This window comes from Propithecus coquereli, unplaced genomic scaffold (genome assembly GCF_000956105.1).
Source record: "Propithecus coquereli isolate 6110/MARCELLA unplaced genomic scaffold, Pcoq_1.0 Scaffold340, whole genome shotgun sequence".
Taxonomy (NCBI): Eukaryota; Metazoa; Chordata; class Mammalia; order Primates; family Indriidae; genus Propithecus; species Propithecus coquereli.
Genome location: NW_012149064.1, coordinates 642721 through 661148, shown reverse-complemented (window position 1 = coordinate 661148; position 18428 = coordinate 642721). Strand labels below are relative to the sequence as shown.

Sequence of the window (18428 nt, the reverse complement as noted above, 5' to 3'; positions counted from 1 at the left end):
TTTGCTGTGAACTTCTTGCCATTTTTGACAATATGGAGGATATTATGCTAAGTGAAATAAGTCAGACACAGAAAGACAAATACTATTTGATCTCACTTATACATGGAGCCTAAAAATATTGAACTCTAAGGAATAGAGAGTAGATAGTGGTTTCCAGGGGCTGGTGGGTAGGAAAAATGGGAAGATGTTGATGAATGTGTACAGAATTTCAGTTGTAAGATGAACAAGTTCTGGCTATCTAATGTATAGCATGGTGGTGATGGATGTGGTCTTAGTTTGTTCCTGCTGCTATAACAAAACACCTTAGGCTAGATTATTTATAAATAGCATAAATTTATTGTTCAGTTATGGTGGCTGGGAAGTCCAAAATCAAGTCAGTAGCAATTTAGGTTTCTGGTGAGAGCCTGGTCTCTCTTTCCAGGACAATACCTTGAATGCTATGTCATCACATGGCAGAAGGTCAAAAAGGGCAGAACTCACTCCCTCAAGGCCTTTATAAAGTTTCTAATCCCACTGATGAGGGCAGAGTCCTCATGACACCTTCTAAAGGTCCCAATTTTAATACTATTGCATTGGGAATTAAGTTTTTATATGAATTTAGGAGAAACACAAACATCAAAACCATGGCAGATGTGTTAATTAAATTGTGATAATCACTATACAACGTATACATACATCGAATCATCATCCTGTACACCACAGAATATATTCCATCTTTATTGGTCAAGTACTGTTTTAAAATTAAAGAAAACAAAAAATAAAATAAAATATAGAAATAATTTATCCACTGAGGAAAAAGGTTCATTGAAGATTTTTGACACAAAAACTAACCTTAGCTGTTTGGTGCTGTGGAGTTGCTATGAACTGAAAGATGTAGGAAAAAAAACAAAATTACACAGTCTTCACAGGAAATAAGCTCCAAGAGTGAGGTGATGTTAACTTGAATGAGCATTGACAGGTGACAGCAAATAAAAAGAATCATAAAACAAGATTTTCAGAACAAATTGATTTTTTAAGCTTACTTTCAAAAAAATTAAATCAATACCCAGATAACAAACAATTCTGAATGGTGACAAAATAAGAAATTTTAAATATAAGTCATGATGTCTATAACAGAAAACAAAGAACATCTCTGTGGTCTTAAAATAGGAAAAGATTCCTTAAGTACAACAAAAGATACTTGATATACTAGGGAAAATAACAAATGAGATTATATTAAAATTAAGAACTTCTCATCAAATGTCAGAGAAAGACAGAGTAAGAGACAGAGACAGAGACAAAGCAACAGAGTAAAATAGAGAGTTAACTAAGAAAAGGCTCCTATGAAGAATATATAAAGAACTATTACAAATCAATAAAAAAGTATCTAAAACAATGGGAAGATGAGCAAAATAAAACAAGTGTCTTCAAAAAAAAAGGTTTTTCAATGACTAAAAAAAATTATGAAAGAAATGATTCTTCAACTTTCGTAGTAATTAGAGAAATGTAAAGAATGTATTATATAATCATATAGAAATCAGTAGACTAAAGTGAAAATGACAGAAAATACCAAGCATTGCCAAGGATGTGGGTATACCAGGAAACTCATACACCATAGGTGGGTGTGAAAATTGGTACAAACGTTTTGGAAAACTCTTTGGCAGTATCACCTAAAGCTGAAGACATGTAAACATACAACCCCATGCAGCCAGGAGCTATCATGCTGAAGTGCAGGTCTGAGGGCTCTGATTCCCCTGACCTCAGGGAGGTGAAGAGCCTGAACACCCACTGTTCTGCCAGAGGAGAGGGAACACCTTTTCCTATCAACATCTCTCCTCAGGCCCAAGGGTGGAGAGGGGGTGTCCTGAGAGAGAGAGCAGAGGGCTGCAATCAGGAAGTGTCCACGGGTAGACCACCGGTGCTCACCTGCTGCTTGGTAGGAGGTCATCCCTTTTCTAGAGATCACACAGTGAACAAAGGACATGAGGCCCCAGGAGGAGGACACTCCATGTCTTCAAATCTGTCCACAGCCTTGACCTCCAGAGTTTAGATGTGGAGGGAATAGATTATAGGTAATCTATCCTGCAATTTGGCCCTGGCTCTAATGGTCAGGCAGTGTTTGTCTGTTTCTTCCTGTGGTGTGGGGGGCTGTGTAAGTTTAAGCACCAATTACATGCATCTTTGTCCACATGCATTTCTTTATTACTCAACATCATCTAACAAGAGATCCAACTTTAAATACAGGGAAGAAAATTCAGTACCTATAAAGGTCCCTAGTTTGCCAGGTAACTAGTAGTCAACCTACAATTGAATCCTGGCATCCTACCTGCACTGGGTGTTAGTTAGCTATTGCTGCATAACAAACCACCCCAAAATTTAGCTCATAATTGAGCTGGTGAGCCATTAAGGCTGGGCTCAGCTGGGCCATTCTTCTGTTCTCAGCTGGGGTGCTTCAGGCATGTGTGGTCAGCTGTTGGTTGACTAGGTTGCTCTGCTTCTGGGGGTGGGCTGGGTGTCCACTGAGGCAACTTGGTTCTCCTCCCTGTGCTATCTCATCCTCCGGCAGGCTAACATGGGCTTGTTCTCATGGAGATGGCAGAGTGCTGAAAGAAAAAGCAAAAGCATTAAAAGTCTTTTGAGGCTAGGCCCCAAACTAATAGACTCACATTCACAACTTTCTATTAGCCAGAGCTACTTAGGCCAGCCAGATCCAAATTTGGGAAACAGATTCTGTCTCTTAATGGAAGCAATTGCAAAAGCACATTGCAAAAGGCATGAATAGAAGAAGGGATGAAAAATTGTAGCCATTTTAAAATTAGCATCATTATGCCTTTTCTTGCAGATAAGGTTTATATAAACTGATCTAAGTCAAGGAACTTGTCCAAAGACACACAGCTACTAAGCAGCTGGGCTGGGACTCAGGATCAACTCTGCCTCACTCCAAAGCCCATGCAGCTCCATAGTCAACAGTACATATGCAGCTTCCCTGGGCCTTTGAGGTTTTGGAGGGTGATTCTTCTGTAATAGAAGCAGGATTCCTTTGAGATTCTTATCTATTTAGTACTCTTCACCTTTGGGAATAATCCCCTTCAGGAGATTATCCTAACTCATCTTGGAAGGACTTTGAATAATTTGGGGAAATGGCTGAGGGCTTGAATTTAGGAAAGCGGCCTGGCTTGGTGGCTCACGCACGTAATCCCAGCACTCTGGAAGGCCGAGGTGGGAGGATCACTTGAACTCAGGAGTTCCGGACCAGCCTGAACAAGAGTAAGACCCCGCCTCTACTAAAAATAGAAAAAATTAGCCAGGTATCGTGCACCTGTAGTCCCAGCTACTTGGGAGGCTGAGACAGGAGGATTGCTTGAGCCCAGGAGTTCGAGGTTGCTGTGAGCTAGGCTGATGCCACGGCACTCTAGCCTGGGAAACAGAGTGAGATTCTGTCTCAAAAAAATAAATAAATAAGAATTTAGGAAAGCAAGCCTCAACATTATATTAATATTTTTTATTTCTCATCATAGGAAAAATTTGAAAATGTGTATGATGTACTCCACTAGTCGGCAAATTATTTTTATCCATTTTTGGTATTCGTAGGCTATTTATGATTTTCAACAGAGATTAAATTGAGCTACTGTGGCTGAAACAACCTCTTACTCTGAAAGCAAGTGACATAAAGATAGATTTACTGAGAAGACATTTGCTCCTGCTGCAATTTAGCCCAACAGTGGAATATGCCTTGAAGTTTTCCTTTGAGATCTACAAAGACAAAGCTGCTAGGGGAAAGAGGAAAGGGCGGCCTTCGTGGGAGGGAGGGTTGGGGCACAGGGCTGGAACCTGGATTGGGTGAGAGGTGTGGGTCCACTTTTCAGAGCATGTGAGCACAACTACGTTTCGAGGGCCATAAAGAGTGACACTTTTTATAAGTGCGGCCAGTGGCCAGCCCTCAGCTGCCAGCACCTCTGTCCAGCGCCAGTACTGTTGTCCCCGCTGAGCGATCCCATCCCACACTAGTCTGGCCCAGGACGGTCTAGCCTGCACCATGCAAGTCAAAGGAGGCACCAAGTGCACCAAATCCCTTCTTTTCGGATTTAACTTCATCTTCTGAGTGAGCGCCACTGCTGCGTGGTCCTCTTTGGGGCCACCCGGTGCTGGGCCCAGCCACTATCCGCCACCGAGTGTCATGCTGCTTCAGGGGTGCCAGCAGCTTCAACTCTCCGCCCAGGGCAGGCTCTGGGACGTCAAAGAAAGGGCGCTGCAGTTGCTCCTGGCTCCTTGGCCAGGTCCAGAGTTGGCGGGAATTCCAGTGGCGGCTCCTCCCGGGCGCAGCAGGAGGGGAAAGCCGCCCGTGTGAGGGGGCGTGCAAACCCCTATCAGCCTCTCCTTCCCCAAGGATTTGAGGCGGCGTTTGCGTGTGTTGCCACCCCAAACCCCTGCAATTGCCAGAAGGGCAGGCGGCAGGGAGAAGGAGAGCACCCTCTTCTGGGAATGCAAGGTATTGCCAAGGAGAACTGTAGCTGGCAGTGCAGGGCGTGATCCCGACAGGGTCTCCCAAGGTGCAGGGGAGCAGGAGGGAGGATGAGGGGGCTCTAAAAGACTCTGTGTTGCAGACAGAACTCAGCCAAGAGCTCTCTGCACTTTCCACTGGAGGAGAAGGGGTGCACTGATTGGGGGTCCAGTTCCCTGGCCCCCAGTGACTGGGTGAGAGTCGGGGGGCCCCTCCGTCCATGAGGAGGAACCTCGCAGGCCCCCACATCCTCATACCTTGATTCTGAGCCCCCGAGAAAGTAGGAGCTCCCTGGAAGCTACCTGAAGGACTAGCTTGTCTTGATTTTTTTGAAGTATGATAAGTATCTTAACTGGAGAGAGCTGGGGAGAGGAGGGGCAGATGCCTCTGGGCCCCTCTAGTGGATAAGTCCTGTGTCTGGGCATTTCCAGGAGATCAGGTGCCCACCCAGGAGAGCCTCTGGTCTCACTCCCACCCCACTAGCCCACAGACCTGCAAGGTGGGCACAGAAGAGTAGATGCTCACCTGGAGAGGTCAGCAGGGCTGGGAGCTCCAGGGACACCTGCTCCTGGACACTCTCAGCCTCTCTGCAAATGGGAAGCCTGAGAGAGGAAACAGAAAAGGAGAGTGTCCACTCCACATCTTCCCTTGAGGGATTGAAGGACCATCCAGGGACAAAGCAAGGAATAGGAGACCTTTGTGTCCTAGTTCTGAGGCCACTTCGCCTGCACACAGATGACAGTATTTGCCCCTCTGCAGGATGGAAAAGATTTGGAAAGGAAGTTTTGGAGCCATTCTCAAGAGAGATGGCCACAGAAACAGGTGTGTGCCACCAGATGCTTGAACCAAAAAGTGCATTTATACCCCTGTCACTGAGGTCCCTACAAACTTTGGGGCAAATCTCCTAAAAGGTACTTTTCTCCCCAGAGCTGAAGAGGTGATAGAACCGTTCCTCCAGCCTGTAAAAACTGACCTGCCCTTGCATGAGTCACCATACCCTGCACACACCCTAGTGAGGATGGCACATATTATGCCCCTGCCCAACCCTTGACCTGCTTTAGGGAGACCCTGCCTGCAGTGGGCACCCCTTCCTCCTCATGTTCCCAGCAGCCCCAGCAGCCAGCCGGCTGCCAGGCTGAGCTTCCTCCTCTCCCCAATCCCCGGCTCCAGCTCCAAAAAGCATGTCGGAAACAGCTGGCCCCGCCCCACCCCATCCTTGTCCTTTGGAGAGTTTTCCTCTCCCCTCCCTATCACACTCTCTCCCATGCTGGGCTCTTCTTTAGTCCTCTTCTCTCTGCCTAGGCTGCATCAAAGTTTAGGGGTGGAGGGACCCACAGACTGCCAGTGTGCCCCATGTCCCCATCTGCCCCATGGCATATGCAAGAGGCTCCCAGGGCTGCCCAGTGTCTACTCAGTCTCTTGCCTGCTGGCTACAACCTGTCCACACGGTCTCCTGTCTGGTCATTTATATAAACTTTTTGTTTAAAATGAAAAACATAAAAAATACAAATATAAAAATAAAAGCATAGAGTGAAGTTTCTTTAGGTGCCATGTGTGTCCATTTGACTGAAGACAGGAAAGAGGGTTTCTTTCTGGGGAAAGTTCTAAATCCTCCTTGAGCCTCCCCAGGGCCCAGCAGGGAAATTTTTGAGTCCTGGCAGGAGGCTCACGGAGGGTGTGCATTGGGGTGTGTGTGTGTGTGTGTGTGTGTGTGTGTGTGTGTGTATGTGTGTGTATGTGTCCATCCGTCTGTCTCATCCTCTGGCAGATGTCCCTGGCCTGGCCTTCAGGAAGAGCATTTCCAGGCTGCTTTTGTGTGCTCCAGCTCCAACTGATGGCCTGGGTGGACCAGATCCCCCCACGGTGGGGTGGGGTGACAGGAGCAGATGGTGGCAGTGGGGGTCAGGGGAGGCAGGACCAGAAGTTAGAAATTGACAACTGAGATGGATCCTCCGTGCCAGTGAGGGGTGCTGTGTCTGGCATGGGTTACTGGGTGTGGGAAGAAGTCCTGAGGTTTATACTAGTGGTAGTAATAGTAATAATTATTTTTATATTATTAGAAATATAGGAATAATTATTACAGTTTTAGTATACTTATTTATAAATGTAAATATCATAATTATATATATATATGTATTAATATGGCCAAGCACTGTGGCTCATACCTATAATGCTAGCACTTTTGGAGGCGGAGGCAGGAGGATTGCTTGAGGCCAGGAATTTGAGGTTGCTGTGATCTATGATGACACCACTGCGCTCTAGCGCAGGCAACAAAGTGAGACCCTGTCTCCAAAATAAATAAATAAAATTTTAAAAAATATGAATATGAATACAAAGATTGTATAAGTAGCAGCAGCAGCAGCTGTTGCTGTTGTTGCTATTGTTACAAAGACACTGAATAAAGTTTCTCTGTCTGCAAATGGGTGAAGATGACTAAGGAGAGTTTCCTGGCCATGGAATTTTCTGAATCTTCCCCAGGGATGCTGAGGTCCTGACCCAACACCTCTGCAGCAACCAGCCCAGACAGCCTGAGCGCCTGACACCTTTATACCCTAGTCCCCAAATGGTCAGGACTGCACTGATGCGGTCCTCATTTTTATCCACCCTTCCAGCTTAGGAACAATAGAGGGGAGGACGGCCAAATATGCCCCCTCCGCACCCACTAGGATGCTTCTCTCTAGTCAGCCCACCTTTAGCTTCCACGAGCAGCCCACACCCTCCCTTCAGGACCTCCCTTTCCCTTCCGCCCACATACAGCTCACCCTCTCCTCCACCCTTGCCTCTGCCAGAGGCAAGCAACCGTGGCTGTGCTGGTGGTGGTGATGGAAGCGACAGTCTTGCAATACACAGCGGGCTCCCCATAAACTCTGCTCTCATTTGGGTGACTGTGATTTATACCCACAGAGGTGAGTGAATAATCCCCATGCCCTCACGTTAACACTCTGTATCTATGTCTCTCTCTCCCCCACACACTTTTGACACATGATACACATAACATAAAAATTCTCCCTTTTAGCAGTGTCAGTTCAGTGGTTTTTTTCACTCTATCAATGAAGTTGTGTGTTCATCACCATTTTCTAATTCAGAACATTTCCATCACCTGGGAAAGAGACCCCTCAACCCGTTAAAGATTATAGTCAATATACATTTGGCCTTTCCTCATCTTCTGGCAACTACCAATCAGCTTCCTTTCTCTAGGATCTACTATCTAGATATTTCATAGAAATAGAATCTATAGTAGGTGGCTTTTTGTATCTGTCTTCTTTCACTCAGTAGAATGTTTTCTAGGCTCCCTCATGTTTTTGCAGATATCAATGCTCCATTTCTTCATATGGCTTCGTAAGTTTCCACTGTAAGCTTTTAAAACAGAATGACTGATCAATTGACTTTCCATGCTACCAAGTTCCTTTTTATAAACTTGAAATTGTGGTAAAATGCAAAGCTTAAAGAGCAAAGAAATTCTGACATATGCGACAGCACGGATGAACCTTGAGGACAGTATGAAGGATATAAGCCGTCACAAAAGGACAAACATTGTATGATTTCACTTCTACAAGGAATCAAATCCATTTAGAAATGGAAAGTAGAATGGTGGTTACCAGAGGCTGGAGGAGGGGAAAATACATAATTGTTCGTTCCTCGGGAATGGAGTTTCAGTTTTGCGAGAGGAAAGAGTTCTGGAGATTGATTTCACAGCAATTTGAAGAGATTCCACAGAGCTGAGCTGCACACGGTTAGAAATGGTTAAGGTGTGACAAAGATCCACTGCTTGACCAAACTTGCGTCGGGCTCCTGAATCTTCTACTAGGCCCATCTGTGGACTTTTTTTGTAAAATCCAGGTTTAGCAAGGAACCCTGCTCAATCATTCTATCAAGAGCCCCCACTCAATAGACCTGGGTCACCTCCCAGGTCTCTGGGAAGAGAATGGGGAAGAGGTGGCCATTTTTTGTGAATCATGAAGGTCTGAGCCTGTAGCAGAGCAGAATCACATTCAGTTCTCAGTCCTCAGATGCTTCATACAATCTGACAGTAGGGAGTTGTCCTGGATCCCGGTGGCTGGATTAGGGGGTGGTGAGGGGGATGGTATCCAGCGTCTAGTCACGCAAAAAGACTCGCCTCACCAGTTAAGAGAGGGGAACCCAGGCTGTGGATGGCCCAGAAGGAGGCTTTTGAAAGGCTTGGCAGGGGCTGGAAACTGGAGCTCAGGTTAAGTGGCCTTCAGGGCACCAATGCCTCCACCTGCACTGGGAATGACCAGAGGGGAAGGGCCTCTGAGCCAAGGTGGCAACGCTCAAGTCCATGCAGATATGCCTGTGCCCACACCTGTCTCTATCCTATGGGTGGACTGCCAATCCCCATGGGTCCTACCTAGCCATCCCCCTCCCTGAGAGTTTATACTCAAGACAGATGGGCCTCCTCCTGGCCAATGTTTATTTTAGGTCAGGTTCAAGGGTGCCCTCTAGTGACCAGAAACCTAAGTTCTCACAAAGCTCAGATTCTCCAAGGGAAAGTCACATATGTCAGAGCTCTGCAATCCTAATTTTTTCAACTTATTAGTAACTGTTAAGTTATTCACAAATATAGTCATGCATGTGTGTAATAACAAATTTTTTCAAGAGAAAGACTAGAGTAAGTTGGGATCTACAAAGAAGAGAAATAAATTCATATTGATAACTTCTCCCAAGAAATGTGAAGAAGCAGATCTAAGGGACAGAGGGACCATGCTATGTACACATACACAGGATATTCTCCTCAAACTGGCTACTGAAGAAAGTAATTTCAGCTCATATTTAATAGGAGGGATGAGGTAACATTAAGTTAAAGGATGATGGTCCCCCAGCTAGAAAGTACTGAAGGTAGGATTCGAAGCCTGTCATCTCTGAATCTGCAAATGCCCCATGATGATCCAGGAGTCTTGGCGCACTAAGAATAAATGAGAGAGAAGGGAGAGAAGGAGGGCAGAACTCCAGTCACCCTGGAAGCTGAGCCCCACACAGCCCCTCGTTCTTTTTCTATAATTCTGGCTCCCACCCAAGCTGCTGCCACCAGGAAGAAAGAGATGAGGGTCATCTCATTCAAGCTCATATTTTATCTTCATGACAGTGGGTTTGGGGAAGGGAAAGAGTCATGAGTATATGGAAATGTGACATTTTCCTGTCTCTCCGGTGCGATATGGATCAAAGTTCAAATTGTCTTTAAGTTCAGGGCCTGGTTCAGAGTCAGCAGAGGTCAACCACTGCTGCTGGGGAGTAGAGGTCTGTCAGGAGAAAGACAGGAGACACGGGTGGGGATGACCATAGAAGATACAAGATTTCTAGAACCCATCCCAGGTCTTGGGCATCCTCAATAGATTTCACTTGTGGGGGATCCCAGAGCAGAACCTTACAGCAAGGTGGAAGAGCCAGGCTGAGATGGTCCTGGGAGTGGGAGATTGCCTGGTGCACAGGGAAGAGCTCGGGAGAACAGACACTGTTAGGGCTGAGTTAGGTCACCAAGATCCTCTCCCTGGACCTCTGGCTCTTGACTTGCCCTCTCCTCAGGGGCCATGCCCATTCCAGACAAGGCCAGCAGAGTTCCTCAGCACTACTGCTCTGTGCATGAGTTGTGAAAGAGCAAATAGGAGAGAGAGCCAGGGTCACACTCAGAGTGTGAAGTCATTTTTACTCTTGTGAAGAGAGAATCATGGACACAGGTCTGTCCACAAATCTACTTTGCTCAAGGCACAGTGTGATGGGCTGGAATAGCTGACATAGTCACTTAAGGACAATGAAGACAAATATAGAAGTGACATACCTGAAGAAACATGTTCCTCCCAGTTCTGGCGCAGGGTCTACTGCAGAGCCTCTCCTAAGGACTTGGACAGGGTTGGCTCTTAGGCCTCTGGTTGGCCTTGTGAACAGTCCTCTGTAAGTCCTACAAGCTTGTCAGCATCTGGAGATATCATTGCTGGCTCTTCCTCTGAAAATCAAAAAATATAACATCAAATTTCCTTTACCATCTACAATTCAGTTATATCCTATGATTCTAGGAACAGACAATCCCCTGCCCAGAAGGAGGGAATGATAATGAGATACTAAAGATACATGAAGGTGAATTCTGAAGATGAGAGTTCCGGCTGTAGGTCACAGTCTTCCATCCAAACACACCCCAGTGCTTTTCATTTCAGTGTGTTAAAGTATTTTAAAGAAAGTTCTTTTCTTTGATGAACCAAAATGTTCTTTCACACTTCTTAGCATCCAGGTTAAAGGATAATCTCATCAAATCATTGGAAACAACTTAAAAATGGAAAGAGGAATAAGTATTTTATTCATATACACAAAGCTTGAACTGTGAAAAAGTGTTATATTAAAAAGAATATGAATTTTTTAAAATTTGACAGATGGTAAAAAATATTTTGCTCTGTTTACACTCCCTTTGGTTCACCGAATCAAACTCTCCTTTTAATGGGTATTTTAGCACTGAGATATAATAACACCAAATGTTTTAAATTCGTATTTTTTCTAGGTCAAAGACCAACGTCAGAGGTCCTCAGGAGGTCAACTCTAATCCACCTATGGATGTGGCAGCCTTCACTGTTGATGTCCAAACCAGACACTGTTAGCAGAATCACCTCTCTTCACCCATGGGTGGATTTCTATAGAAATTATAAAGAATTCAGGCTATTAAAGAAATTTCTTTTTTAAGAATCAAAATTTTAGACCCCTATCTTGAATTCATAACTCTGAATTTTTGGCCCTATGAGATAGATATAAAAACTATGCTGTGTATTATATATAGTATCTCAAACGAACCATGTCCAATTCCATGATCTTTATCACATGCAGCCAATAGCTGAAGAGAAATAGACACAGCAGCAATGTCTTATCCTCTCTAAAGCCCAACTGAAAACCCCTCCAGTCGCCAGTTTCGAAAACACAAAAAAGTCATACTTTTTCTGAACAGAGAGAGTAGAAGTAATACAAACGTTTAAATTTAAATTGCTATGGCCACACTGACTGACTTGTTAGAAACTAATGGAGCAAGGGTAATATTTACTAAATGGATGATCTTGGAGTCCAGCTTCTTCATAAGTGTCTTTACCAGTGATAAAATTAATTTCTCCATATATCAAATAATAATCCCCATAAATATTAAAAACATTAATTATGTTCTCTGAATAAAAGAAAGCAAGGCAAATTGACCAGGCAGTTTGTGTAGTGAATTATGTACAAGGCACCAATGAGGCTGACATTTCCGCAAAGGCACAGCCCACCTCACCCCCTGCAAAGCTCTGAAGTTGTTTATAGGCTGGCCAGGTGGAGGATTTCTTTTAAAAGCCTTCCAATTGGTGTTCCGGATGGAGAAACTAGGGAGCAACGGCACAATGGACTGTGTCTCGAGCATCAGGCCAGTTCCCAAAGCAATTTAAGAAAAGCAGGCGACTCCTTGGGCTGGAGGAGGCGGATGCTCTGGAAAGACCCTGCCCCTCAGGTCCCTCTTCGGACTCACTTGTGTCCAGATCTGGCGGCAAAGAGCCAGCGGCCAGAAGATTTCGGGAATGGCGAGGCGCTCACCACCCGTCCCCTCCTTCTATGGCTGCGCATTGCCTCCGAACCCGGTGCATGCTGGGATTGTATTTCTGCAGTACTACAACCAACAGGCTGGTAGTCGTTAAGACACTACAACTCCCAGCATGCCAAGCGAGGCCCATACATACCCGGCCTCTCTCACCAAGGCTGCGCACCTCCCCTGAGCACGATGCATACTGGGATTATAGTTCTGCAGCCCGGCAAGCAGAAGGCTGGGAGAGGTTAAGAGACTACAACTCCCAGCAGGCCCGACGAGAAGCGCTTCGCCCTGCCCCGATCCCCACGGTGGCGCACTGCCCTCGAGCCCGGTGCGTGCTGAGGTTGTTGTCCTGCACCCTTGAGACAAACGAAGTGGGGGTGGTCAAGAGAACACACTTCCCAGCATGCCGGGTGAGGCAAGCACCTCCCTACCACTCCCTCTAGACCTGCGTACCGTCCCCGAGCCCAGGGCATGCTGGGAGTAGAGTTGAGCGGCCCTGCCACCAAAGGGCTGAGAGCGAGTAAGAGACTCCCAGCACGCCTCGCGAAGGGCCCGCCTTCCGCTTGCCCCATACTGCACGTGCCGAGCAGTTTTAATTTTTCAGTGGGCTCTGGCTGTTTCGAAACTCTCCTGCCTGCCGGGAGTGAGCGTGGTCAGGGTGACATTGTGACGCCGTATCTCCAGGAGACGTCGGCTTCTGACTTGTCTTGCCTGAAGTTGGATTCTTCACAGACCAGCAAGAGACCAGGGTCCTCTCAAGCCTGCTCAGGTTTGCCATGTTTATGCCTGCCTTTCCTGCTCTTTACCATTTATCCTACATCTCACCTATTTCCACCCTTCCCGCTCCACCATGACCTTCCGTTGGTTTGGGCCGAACGGCCGTGGGCCTATCAGTTCTTAGGCTTCTTGGGAGCCCAGGCAGGAGGCTCTCTGGTGGGTGTCTCGAGCCATCAGTTCACTGCTTAAAATGAAAATAGCCAGTCCCTGGTAACCTGGCACTTGCCTATTCAAAGCCACCTTTTCCTCTAACCTTCTGGGTGGTCACGGACCCATCTCTACACACCAGGAACATTGTTTGGACTTCTGGGTTAGCTACATGGCCCACACCTGGGTCAAGCCTCTCAGAGGGACATCCTGCCACTGTTACAAAGAGGACAAAACATCACCGGGGAAAGGCCTGACCCCTGCTTCATACAGTCAGGAAACAGCCCCTTAGGGAAGGCGTCTCCCCGTCCCCAGCTGCTGTGGAGGCCCACATCCACCACTTCTGTGACTCCTAGCCAGGCTGATTCTTGGGACTTGTGTGTCCTCCTCTGGACTTCTTCGTCATAATTAACACAGGCCAACAGGACCCAAAGTGCCCCTTGGTCCTTCCTAAAACATAAGGAAAGTTTCTGTACTGAGGTAATATAAAATGTATGCATTTCTGCCCTGAATAAGGCTCCCTTGGAAACTTTTTATATCCCTTTTTAAATATACCTTTAGAACCACTTTACTACTTTGCTGTTGGAACTTCACAGTGATAATTCTCTTATTTTTCCACTTAGTTTTTTAGCATTACACTACTCCACATTTCCGAAACTGAAGAAGTTACAGCCTCAGTCTGTGCAGGGAGGATACACAAGAGCAGAATATCCATGGCACGTCTTTCTGGAGCATCAATTTTACTGCAAGATTTGAAAGAAGCAAATTTAAGTGATTTCCATGATAAGAAATTAAAACTTGGAAAGAAGGATGGAAAGGCATCTGCCTTAAATAACTCTCAGTATTCTGTGCCTGACTTGTAAGACTTTGTCCAAGAAAACAGTCTAAGGATTTTCCACCTATTTTGCATTATTATAAATAGTAAAAATTAGAAATCGTAGCAGGTCAATAGAAAACCATGCCTTGACGGTTTTCTAAATCACAGTATGGCCTTGATAAGTTTTTTTTTTTTTTTTTTTTGTATTTTTTGAGAGGTTGTTGACTTTTGGATATAAAAATTTAGGTTTTTAACCAATTTTTGGAAATTTTCAGCAATTAGTTGGTTTACTTTTGAACTCCATTTAATTTTTCTGTCTTTACCCTCTCTTTCTTAGACTAAATCATTCCACAGGTCTCTAAGGCTCTTTTCATTTTTTTCAAACTTTTTTCACTCTTTTCTTCAGATTGGATAATTTAAATTGCTTTGTTTTCTGTTTCTGATCTGTGGATAAGCTCAAAAGTAATTTTTTTATTTCTTTATCTTTCTATTCCATTCTTTTCTATAATCTCATTTCTCTATTGAGGTTCCACATCTTTTCACTCATGATGAGAATATTTTACTTCCATGAACATATTTATAATAGCTACTTTCAAATCCTTGTCTGCTGATTACAACGTGTTAGACATCTTATGTGTAACTTCTGCTTCCTGCCTTTTATGTTTTGTGTGGATTACATTTTCATGTTTCTTCACATGTCTCATGAATTTTTAAATGGTGTACTGGAAACTAAAAATGATAGTTATCTGGGTTCTGTTGTATTCCTTTGAAGAGTATTGTTATTTTTTGAAGAGGTGGTTAATTTGGCTGGATTCATATTCTAAAACCTGTTCCCCCTCCGGTGATCACAGCTGAAATCCTCATTAAGTTCTTTCATATACATATGCATGTATTAAAGATAGATGTGTGTTTCTACATAATGATGTATAATATCAATGTTTTATCATTGTTATCTGTGAGAGTGGTAGTTTAACAAGCCACCCCACCATTACTGAAAGCCAGAACCTCAGTTTTACTTTTTGTATTTTATGTAAATGAGATTATATAGTATGTATACTTTTACATTTACTTTCTTTTATACAACATTATATTTGTGATATTCATCCATGCTGTTGAAGATAGCTATAGTGAAAATACCATTTTTAAAAAGCATTTTTTACATTGTGGTAAATAATAAAATTAACCATTTTAACCCTTTTTTAAATGTGCAGTTCAGAGGGATTAAGTACATTCACATTGTTTTGCAACCAACATCCCCACACATAGGGAACTTTTTTAATCTTGCAAAACTGAAACTCTGGTACCCATTAAACAACAGCTCCTTGTCTTCACCCTGCTTCTGGAAACCCTGCTTCTACTTTGTGTTTCTGTGAATTTAAGTAACTCACCTAAGTGGAATCATACAATATAGCAAAGAAATCATGAAGAAGAATGATACATAATGTATGACATATATTCATTAAATTGAATAAAAACACTAACAGACAGTAGTACGTTGCAGTTATAGATAAGTAGAGATAAAAGAGAAAAAGAGGTTGGAAGTGCACATTAAATTTTTGACAATGGTGCCACAAACACCAGAGCAGTGAGGCCCTTGCCCCCAGTCACAGGGCTGGGGAATGGTGTAGGTGGGAGCCAACGGACCGTCTGACTCCCAGAGCCCACACTTGGCGCAAACTTCACTGAGACCTGATGCACTCTGCCTCTGCCACCAAGGCATTGAGTCACCCCTGAGGTTTATCATGGCCTGTTCTCATGGGCCTTGAGGCTATTCCTGGCCTACTGAAATAGGGGCTTCAGCCTGCAGGACAGGTAGTAGCTGTAGGACAGAGAGGAAGCTGTAATGCTACCAGGAGCCGCACCTCAGGTGTCCCTCCCAGTGCCTGCCCGGCAGCTGGAGTCCTGGTGCCCCAGCAGTCACTATGCAGCACAGCCTGATACTGGCCAGAGAGCCATAGCCACAGGGTCTTTGCAGCTGGCCACAAAAGAGGGTCTCCTCCTCCCCTCTGCCAATCTGATAGGCCCTCGCCTTTCACTGTGAGCTGCTCTGCGGAGTGGAAACAGACCCCAAATTCCTCCTCAGACTGAAGGTGATAACTATCTGCAGCCGGAGACTCCTGGAGGACTTTGATCTCCTGGAGCCAGAGGGAAGGATGGGATGCTGACAGGGCCTTGGTGGAAGATGATGAAGGGGGAGGAGGGGAGGGAACAGGGGTTGATCTCTGGGGCTTTTCTCTTAAGGGGCCCTCTCCTCCCTTCCAATCCTGTGCAGGCTAAATCTGTGTTCAGAGTAGATACAAACACACCTTCCTCCACGAATTGGTCCTTGATTCTAGTCTCTACCTGCACCCTCCATTGGGATGGGTCTCCTTTTCCTCTGTTTGTCAAACCCAAGAAATCTAAGATGCTAAGGATGGACTAGGGCATGTCCTGCCCAGGGTGTCTCTGACTTCCACATCCTCACACTTTCCCAAAGTGAGGGCCCCGATTGTGCACCATTTTTTCTTGCTGTGGAGGCCCCCAGCTGGGAGGAAGGACCCTGTCCTCTGACTCCCTGGATCCCCTCCCTGCCACAGGCACGCTCACCTGCTTCTGCCTCATCTGGGCTCTCTGGGAGTTCCTCCCCAGGTTGGCTAACTTGGAGGTCCTCAGCTGCCAGGGTCAAGGACAAGGTCAGTGAAACTATTCTCCCCTCCCCTGGTTACACCCCAGTTCCCCCAACATTGGACCCAGGATAATTGGCCTCAGTCAGATGGTACAATGCTAAAACCACCTCCAGAGGGCTCTGATTCTAGATCCTCTCAGCTCCAACAGTCACTCACTGTGTCATCTTGGGCATGCAGCCCGGCCTCCCTGGGACTGTTCCTTATCCGGAAGGTGCCATGGGAACCATGCCTACCTCACAGGGTCTCCTAAGGGCTTAGTGCCATACAGCTGTCATCATTGTTCTTGCCGTCATCCCTCTGAACAAGGGCCAGGCACAAGCACCCTCAGATTCCTTTCTTCCTTGGAACCTCATCATGACTCTGTAAGGCCTGCACAACAGGCTCACCACCCTTATATTTTTCCAGATGAGGAAACAGAGGCCCAAAGAGGGCAATAACTCGCCTGGGTCCCCCCAGGAGAGGCCAGCTCCTGCTCCTACTTGGAGGCCCTATCCCAGCTGCCTCCACCCCACACCCAGCACCACCACTCAGCAGGGCCCCGCCTTCTGGGCTCTCTCTGCTTGCCCAGGTGCCCAGCCAGTCCCAGCCATGGTGGGAGAGGGACAGAGTATCTCAGGAGGCCTGATTGAGTGGCTGTTGCCTGCCCCAGCCCCAGCCCCAGTGGAACCTCTGCCCCACAAGGTACATTTGAGGCCATGCCAAAGGCTTTAGGATCTTCATGAAGGGAGTTCACACAGAACTGCCTCTTCTATTCAGGAAGTGATCTCCCAAGGTGCCATCTCTGACTGATAAAGCAGAGTCTTCCCAGGGTCATGACAGTTTACATTCTCATTTACATGGAATGTTCTAAGATCTGGTCAGGAAGGATCCATTAGGAATGCATCAGTCCTCCAGACCCTTCTCATATGCCATCTGGAGCACATGTCACTGCTAACTGGGTACCAGGCTGAGAATTTTATGACTATGATTAATAAGCAGTGTCTGCAAAGGGCAGAGTAGGGAGTCACAGCAAACGAATATCTGTCTCAAGTGTGTCCATTGGAATTCAAAACTGGGTAGCCCATTTGCCCTCCTGGCCCATGGAATTCCTCTACCATACCCATCCATGGTATGGACAGGGAGCCCTTCTCCATGGAGTTACAGTGCAGACAGGAAAGTAGAAGGGATTTGGCTTCTGAGGAATGGCTGGGCTAGTTTGGGAAAGGAAGGAAGCCCTACCTGCCATATCCACCCAATGGCCTGAAGGAAGCTCCATCAGCAAGATGGACCATCATGGGAACCAGAACCCTGCTAATTCTGCAGCTCATCTTCCTGCTGAACAGCCCAGCTGCCACTACCACACCCCCTGACCAGGGCCTCCTGCTCCTACCCTCACCTACTCGTGGACAGACACCTCGCTCTTTTGTTACTCCAGACTAGACGGGACTGGTGACTGGTATTTTTCAAGTAAACTTCCAGTGAGTAAATTAACACACACGCACAGACACCTCTGGCCCAGTACCCCTTCCAACGTCACCTCTTTCACTAACCCCCCAAACAATTGCCTCCACTTTACCTTGATGAGCAGGTCCCTTCTCAGTGTATTATCCTTTTTAAAAAGTCGGTGAAATTTTTTGGAACTTTTTCTGGGGAGAGGAAAAAGAAGGAAGGATAAATTTGGATAAGGATAATGGAGGAGGATAAGGATAATGAGGAGGTGTATATGTTCAAATTCCTCTCATTTGAGAACTTAAAAAATAGTAAACTGCCAGGATTTGAGTTTCCATTGGATTCCTTTGAGCTGTAAGGCTTATGGAACTGGGGAAGGAGCTCCATGGAGGCTAAAATAACTCCATCTTGGATGCTAATCCACCATGTTAGCTTCTGATTACTCCCTGTTCTGGAAAGGCCTCTCAGATTTCCACTTTATCCACTGTTCCTTGTGTAAGAGCACATACTAACTGCAAATCCTTCCTTAGGTCAAAATAACCCTGATGTTATCAGACAAATTAC

At 45.8% G+C, this 18428-nt stretch overlaps 1 long non-coding RNA gene across 1 annotated transcript; it reads right to left on the bottom strand.

Annotated features, from left to right (window-relative positions):
- Positions 1 to 1848: 1848 nt before the first annotated feature.
- On the bottom strand, positions 1849 to 12032 carry LOC105815639. Its single transcript, XR_001137754.1, has 3 exons — positions 11970 to 12032; positions 10275 to 10439; positions 1849 to 2582 (listed from the first exon to the last, which is right to left on the bottom strand). It is a non-coding gene; the product is annotated as an uncharacterized LOC105815639 (long non-coding RNA).
- Between the last annotated feature and the right edge of the window lie 6396 nt (positions 12033 to 18428).